Genomic DNA, 7,360 nt, shown 5'->3' with positions numbered 1-7,360 from the left:
CTTGGAATGAAGCCAAATATCCAGGAGCCCTAACCTTCTGACCTCCAGCTGAGATTGTGGACATAGCCTAGCTCCCACACTGCAACTCTCTGGGGCCTACCCTGAGGCTCGTCATTAGAAGGAGCCCAGGGATCCACAGAGGAACCAATCATGAATTACAGCGTCAGTAGACTCTCTAATGAATTGGAAGATGCTTTCCAAGAACCATGAATAAAAGCTAGCCAAGTTCCCTAGAAGGAGACATAAAGTCCAGTGATTAGTGTTGGAGAGCAGAGTACTCCCATGTTGACAGCTACAGCACTGTACAGAACAATATGATCCAAACACTTCAGCACTCTGTGTACTCAGCAGCACTCTTCACCCCCAACACCTCCATGGACTTCGGGACAGCACTGGTCACTCACTGTGATGCAATGCAGTTACAGCTTTTCAGACTGCCACACCTTTGGAGTTGTACACTTCGGGCCCTTTCAGAACAGTTTTCATTTTGTAGCACATACTTAAAATCAACCCATGCTTCATGGCTTGACAACTCACTTTTTTTTTTGTTAGACGATAATATTGTATTGCATAGAGATAAAGTTTATAGTTTATATGACTCTCTGAACATATAGAGGGTGAAATACATAGTTTATCTCATAGTGACGTACAGTTTACAGAGAGAGAGATAGAGTTTACAGTTTTGCCCACTGACTGAATCTAGGATGCTTCCAGTTATTAGAGATTTGAACCCAGACTTAAGTTTTGGAAAGGATCTATGATTTAGGTCAGTTGAACAATTATGAAGCAGCTTTGTGTCTAATTCCTACGCTATGACTCTAGGTAAGTCTGTCACAATGTACTAACATAAGTTCTAAGGTCTTGGACTGGTTCCACGTCTGGCATCTGAGAGAAAGAACTGAGGTTCTCATTCGGGAGCAGCAGAAGCTTCTAGTTTTATAGCAGAAGCATTCATGTTTGATTGGCAGTTCTGTTATGACAAATGCTGTTACACCTTTTTCTCTATGCTTATCTGCCTCCATGGTATCTTCTATTCTGGTGTCTAGTGAGACCTTGGCTCCCTTTTAAATTGTTTGCTTAGTGTATTAATGTGTGAGTTTTAAAGAATCTTTTTGTATTTCTGATGCAATCTTTTATTAGATAAATCTGGTAAATTTTCTCAGTCTATGCCTTAATAAAACAAACATTTCAGTTCTTTCTTAGGGCAACTAAAACTTCTTGTTTGAATTCCTCCTCCTATGATTCTTCTGGCACAGGGTCTCACTGTACAGCCCAGCCCAAGCTTGAAGTCCAGATCATTCCACCACTGTCTCCTGAGGGCTGGGACTGTGGGTTCATACCATCAGGATGGTCTTGTTTCTTGTTTTTATAAAGTTTAAATTATTATTTTTTCTTTCATGGATCACACATTTTCATATTTTATTCAAAATTCATTTTCCAGCTCTGTGTATCCCAGAAGATTTAGTTTTTATATTTTGTATTTTGCATTGTGGTCAGTTTGAGTTAATGTTTTGTGGAAGTTAAAATGTTCATGCTCTGATTTGTACAGATTTGATATACATGTCTGTTAATTTTTCTATACAGGTATCTGGCTATTTTAATATTCATGAGAGAGACTTTGAATTCCTTGCTTCAATATTGGCTTGTCTCTCTCTTCTGCAGTCTTCTCAGGATTTACCTAATGTCTTGAAACCATGTATGTGTATGTTAGGGAACCCTGCACCTTATTGGAAAATAGCACATTTTACTGTTGTATAATGGCTTTGTAAGGTCAGAGAAAGTCCTCCAACAGCTCTTTCAATCCCTTCTCTAATTCTTCCAGTGGGGGTCCCACTCTCAGTTCAATGGTTTGCTGCTAGCATTCGCCTCTGAATTTGACATGCTCTGACTCTGTCTCTCAGGAGAGATCCATATCGACTCCTGTCAGCATGCACTTCTTAGCCACCTTTTAAGGAGGAGTGAAGCATCCACACTTTGGTCAACCTTCTTTGTGAGCTTCATGTGGTCTGTGGATTGTGTCTTGGATAATTTGAGCTTTTGGGCTAATATCTACTTATCAGTGAGTGCATACCAAGTGTGTTTTTCTGTGATTGGGTTACCTCACTCAGGATGATATTTTCTAGTTCAATCCATGCCTATGAATTTCATGAAGTCATTGTTTTTGATAGCTGAGTAGTACTCCAGTATGTAGATGTACCACATTTTCTGTATTCAGTCCTCTGTTGAAGGGTATCTAGGTTCTTTCTAGTTTCTGGCTATTATAAATAAGACTGCTATAAACATAGTGGAGCATGTGTCTTTGTTGTATGTTGGAGCATCTTTTGGGTATATGCCAAGAAATTATATAGCTGGGTCCTTAGGTAGTGGAATGTCCAATTTTCTGAGGAACCACCAGACTGATTTCCAAAGTGGTTATACCTGTTTGCAATCCCACCAACAATGGAGGAGTGTTGCTCTTTCTCCACATCCTCGCCAGCATCTGTTATCACTTGAATTTTTGAACTTAGCCATTCTGACTGGTGTGAGGTGGGATCTCAGGGTTGTTTCGATTTGCATTTCCCTGATGACTAAGGATGTGGAGCATTTCTTTAGGTACTTCTCAGCCATTCGATATTCCCCAGCTGAGAATTTTTTGTTTAGCTCTGTACCCCATTTTTTTTAAAAGGGTCATTTGGCTCTCTGGAGTCTAACTTCTTGAGTTCTTTGTATATTTTGGATATTAGCCCTCTATCAGATGTAGGATTGGTAAAGATCTTTTCCCAATCTACTGGTTGCCATTTTGTCCTAATGACAGTGTCCTTTGTGACAAATGGTTTAGTAGCAAGCGAATGTGGTGCTTTTAATAAAAATGGCCCCCATAGACTCATAGAATTGAAGACTTGGGAATTGCTCTATTTAGACAATTAGAAAGAATAGTCCTGTTGTAGGAAGTTTATCAGTGGGTGTGGGCTTGCAGGTTCTGAAAGCCCATTCCAAGCCCAGCATTTCCCTCTTCCTGCTGCCTAGAGATCTGGAGGTAAACCTTGCAACTCCTCTCCAGCACCTTGTTGGTGTGCATGTGGTCATGCTTCTGCTGGGATAAGATCTTTGAAATGGTAATCAAGCCCCGAATAAATACACTGACATAAGTATTGTCATGGTTATGGTATTTCTTCACAGCCATAGAACACTGTCTATGTTTCTTCTTTGACTATGAGAAAAGTTTTCTGAGTTTCTTCAATGTGTCTCCAAGGTGGCTACATTATAGGCCTTCTTTCTTGCCAGTTCACTAAACATTGCTCACTGTAAATAAAAGGCCCCATATGCCCACCTTAAACTGAAGCCCTTGTAGAAGCCCATGACTGATTTTCCTTGTTCAATTCCAAAACACACTTTAGGTGAATAAAGTTTCCTCTTTACCTTTTTATCTTTAATCTGACTATTGAGTTTTAAGATGGTTTTCTGGTAGGCAGCACATTATAATTGATTATTTTTTAAAAAGTCTTCAGGATGAAGACAGAGACAGAGGGAGGAAGTGTGTGTGTGTGTGTGTGTGTGTGTGTGTGTGAGAGAGAGAGAGAGAGAGAGAGAGAGAGAGAGAGAGAGAGAGAGAGAGAAAGATCATGACATTTGAGCTCTATCCTTCAGGAAGAATAGGGTAAACTATGTCTATATTGTCTTCTAGGAGTGGAAATGTATCATTTAATATCATTATCTTGTTGCATTTACATGTATGAAAACTTTCTTTGTATGGACTGTTTTTATTTACATGTTTTTTGTTTTGCATTTATGGAGAATCATATAACAGATGTTGTCCAATCCTAGACAATGACTCCTTCTTCCAACGTCCTTCACAGAGAAGACCAGGTATCACTATGTTAGCCCCTGTAGGAACAGCCCGCAACTCAGAAGGAATGGGAATAAAGGGTGGGTACAGTAGCTTCCTTACTGGCTCCTTACATGATGGTGTTTTTAGAGATGTTCTGTGTAAATGGCCCAAGGGCCAGCTAGCATTCAGCCAGCCTTGCCTGCCTGCAGTATTAGCATTAGTAGGCTACCGGCACTCTGTCTGGGTGTCTTTCCCACTTACCATCCCCTCCATGTCCCATGTGTGGTCTTTCAAAGATAGCATTCAACTTAAGTTCACACCCCACAGTCAGGTACTCACAGAGGTCCATTTGTGGGGCAAGCCACATCACTGCAGACGTGTCTCTAACCAATGTGTTCGTAACATCCCATCCCCATCTTTCATTGTCCACTGTTGTACTGAGAAAGCACTGGAACTAGTGAACACATCTACTTGGCTGCATCCAAGCTCTTTTAATTTTACCTAGCACCTTTCAGTTAATTGACATAATGACTCATCTCATTCCCCTTTTACTTTTTATTAATTCCCCCTTTAAAAACCATCAGTCCATCCACTGTTACACAATCTTTATCAACTGACATGGTAGTCTTGATGCTACTATTAAACATACTTGACCTTCACGGCAGGTTGGTTTTTTTTTTTGTTTGTTTGTTTGTTTGTTTGTTTTCAGTTACCTCTTGATCCCGAATCCTTCAGGTTGTTTCCATTCAGACAACTAAGCATCATTAGCTGCAGCAGGTACAGAGCCAGTGTGAAGGGAAAGACTAGTCCCTTGCACTCTTCTGTGCTGGGCTCATAGAATCTGAGGGCAGATGCAGCACTGTTTGACAAACCACCAGTCACCAGCAGAAAAATCACCGAACAGACTTGGTTACATCGAACCTGGTGGATATGAGCCCGTCCCTTTTCCTTTCACGTAAGGTATCAGGCAGTCCAGGCTGGCTTCAAATTTACTATGTAACCATGGATGAACTTCTGATTTGGCCTCCTGAGTATTAGGATTTCAGTGATATGATGCTGGGCAAGCTTGGTTCTGTGTGGTGTTGAAGATCTAATCCAGGGGTCCACACATACTAGGCAAACAGGCTACCAGGTAAGCCTATCCTCTAGAGTCCTTTCCTTTTCTTTTATAAGAAAATAAAAGTGGAAAAATAGTAAACACTTCTGCTTCAGAGTGTGTGTGTGTGTGTCCATGCATCTGTCCATATATGTGTTTGTCCATGTATGTATGTCTATGTTTCTATGTACATATATGTCACTCTCCCTCTCTCTCTCTCTCTCCCTCTCTCTCTCTCTCTCTCTCACACACACACACATACACTTCCTCCCTCTGTTTGTCTTCATCCTGAAGACTTTTTAAAAAATAATCAGTTATATGCTGCCTACCAGAAATCCTGAGTGAATCCTGAAAATGTTTCCTTTTCCTTTTTAAAAAAGATTCTGTTTAAAGGTCCATTTTCATAAATGAATGAAGGAATATTTATTTTATATATATAAATGTATGTATATATTGTATTTTTATTTTACATAATATATGTACATATTCATATATACATGTATATATACACACATACACACAAATATACACATATGTGTGTGTGTGTGTGTGTGTGTGTGTGTGTAAAATCAAAATAATACATGAGTACCACCAGTTTTCCTACCAGAGGATAAGTCCTAGTCTTAGTAGTAATTGCAGCCCAAGCCATCTGCATTCATGTATACCTGCAAGCCCGTTGGCACAGCGTTGGGTACTTGGAGCCTAGGGCAGCACATTTTCCTTTAACATCCAGAGCAAAATGAGTTCTCCCACATGCACAAGTTTCCTCTTATAATCTGGTTAAAGCTAGGCTTGAGGACAGTCATCTTTACCATCTAGGCCATGAAGAGCAAGTCAGCTCCTGGCAGAACCTGAGAGCTGCCTATCTTTGGTTATGTGTAATTTAAATACGTTAAGTTTTTATCTTAGGACTTTTTTTATCCTAGGGAGAGATTTAAGAGATATACCTAATCTGCTTTCCTTTCCCTCATGCTTAACGCAGTGCCAGAGTCTCAACAGCTATGTACGTGTGACTAAACTAACAGGTATTTTCAGAGGTAATGTTCTGTGACATTCTGCTTGAATTGATTTACAAGACTACATATTCCAGGTCTTGGAGTCTCATCACTGAATAGTTTTGGCTATACAGAGATGCTTTCTGCTTGTTTCTGAAAACTGGAAGTTTTTTCTTGTGCATCTACTTACCCACAGACACTTGGCCAATAGGACAGAGTTGCCCTCAGAGCAAACTCAACGGCATAGCTCTCCTGGGGCCCAAATGTGATCCAAATAGGACACTGGCCTCCAAGAACTATGTTTGTAGATCTTGCTGTTGATCTGTGTGGTCAGAAAGTCAATCTATCTCCTGTCTTTTACTTAGGGTGAAACTAACTGATCCCTAATCACAGCCCTTTCTACCACATTTCTCCCCCTCCATGACAGGAAATTTCTACATAGTGATCACACAGCTAGGCCCGCAGGTACCTGGGCACTCCAGTTCTATTGAAGAACCAGGGAACTCTGGATAGCCCATCTTAACCCTTCCTTCCTGATCAGTATAGGTGATCTCACCCTGTAGTCCCAGCTTCCCCAATTTGGGATCATCTTTAATATTAATTAGCATAACTAAGCTTCAGTCAGTTGCCCAACATCATGAGCAGCCTGGTTTTCTTATGCTCTTTCTGAGGGATACATCCATTAATTAACAGTCGCCTGTGGTTGTCTTGAGATGAGGACCGAGGGGTGGGACTAGTGAAAGGGGCTGTCCCAATTTGCCTGGAGAAGCCAAGTGGAAGTTGGGATACAGATCTCCCAACTTTTAACAGGAATGATTGGTCATCTCTGAGCTAAGAGAGATACTCCCAGTCTTTTGCCCATTAAGTCTGACTATACTAGAGTTAAATATGACTATATCAGGGGGTTATTCCTGAGGTTGCCCTATCAGGCAACACCACAGTTGCAGTTTTCTTCCTAAATGACATAATTACATTGGGTACATTGATTTTAATTCACTCTATCTTCCCAGATCTTAATTTTCTCTTTTTCTCTGTGGCCTTGGCCTTCTCCTCTTTGCTTTCATTTTATCTCCATCTCTGTTTCTTTAGCTGGTCACTGGGACCACATATCCCAGGACACATGAAAGCCAACCTCAGGTTTTACATAGCTATACATGTATAAATTGAGTAAGCAGGTATTTCTTAATTTGACCTTTCAAGCAGACAAGAAATGTCTTGGGCCACTGGTGGGTATCAAAGGTGTCATTTGCTGTATTTTTAAAGCCATTGTCCAGAAATCCTTGAAAAAAATGCAGGTTGAATAACTATCATGAAATTTTTAAGAGTTGAAAACAAACAACAGCCATCACATAGAGTTTTGACATTTAGACTCAGCTCCTGGTGAAGTTAATTTATGGGAGTTACTCATCAGTCCGAGGCTGCCTTTCCAAATGGGTTGAGGGCCAAAGGGCTGCGAAACTG

The sequence above is a fragment of the Rattus norvegicus genome, chromosome 14 (genome assembly GCF_036323735.1).
Source record: "Rattus norvegicus strain BN/NHsdMcwi chromosome 14, GRCr8, whole genome shotgun sequence".
NCBI lineage: Eukaryota > Metazoa > Chordata > Mammalia > Rodentia > Muridae > Rattus > Rattus norvegicus.
This window is presented reverse-complemented; position numbering follows the sequence as displayed.